Consider the following 323-nt stretch of genomic DNA (forward strand, 5'->3'; position numbering starts at 1 on the left):
GGCATGGCGGCCATTTTGAGTGTTTAGCAATGAAGGAGATAGTGGCTGTAACTACAGTGTACGTTGTCGTATCTGCTTGAAATTTCCCACAATCACCAAGAGTCCAGGCCTGAGGACACCTACAGGCAAATATGGACTTTTGTAGATAGCGCCACCATCTGGCAACAAGAAATATGCCTTATATGACAAACATCATCCGATTTACATGAAACTTAGAATATGTGGTCTACATGTGATAATGAGGCGGCCCCTATATTATGACCACACCCAGTCACTCAGGCCACGCCCCTTTCATAACATTTGAACCGTTTAACGTACGGTCT

The 323-nt window shown here is 44.6% G+C and overlaps 1 protein-coding gene across 1 annotated transcript in view; it reads right to left on the bottom strand.

Moving 5' to 3' along the window:
• The window catches only part of LOC116693953 (ovochymase-2), a 34,012-nt gene that overhangs the window by 28,459 nt on the left and 5,230 nt on the right, over nucleotides 1-323 (bottom strand). The gene's annotated exons all lie outside the window — the stretch shown is intronic.

The sequence above is a fragment of the Etheostoma spectabile genome, chromosome 8 (assembly GCF_008692095.1).
Source record: "Etheostoma spectabile isolate EspeVRDwgs_2016 chromosome 8, UIUC_Espe_1.0, whole genome shotgun sequence".
In the NCBI taxonomy this organism is placed as follows: domain Eukaryota; kingdom Metazoa; phylum Chordata; class Actinopteri; order Perciformes; family Percidae; genus Etheostoma; species Etheostoma spectabile.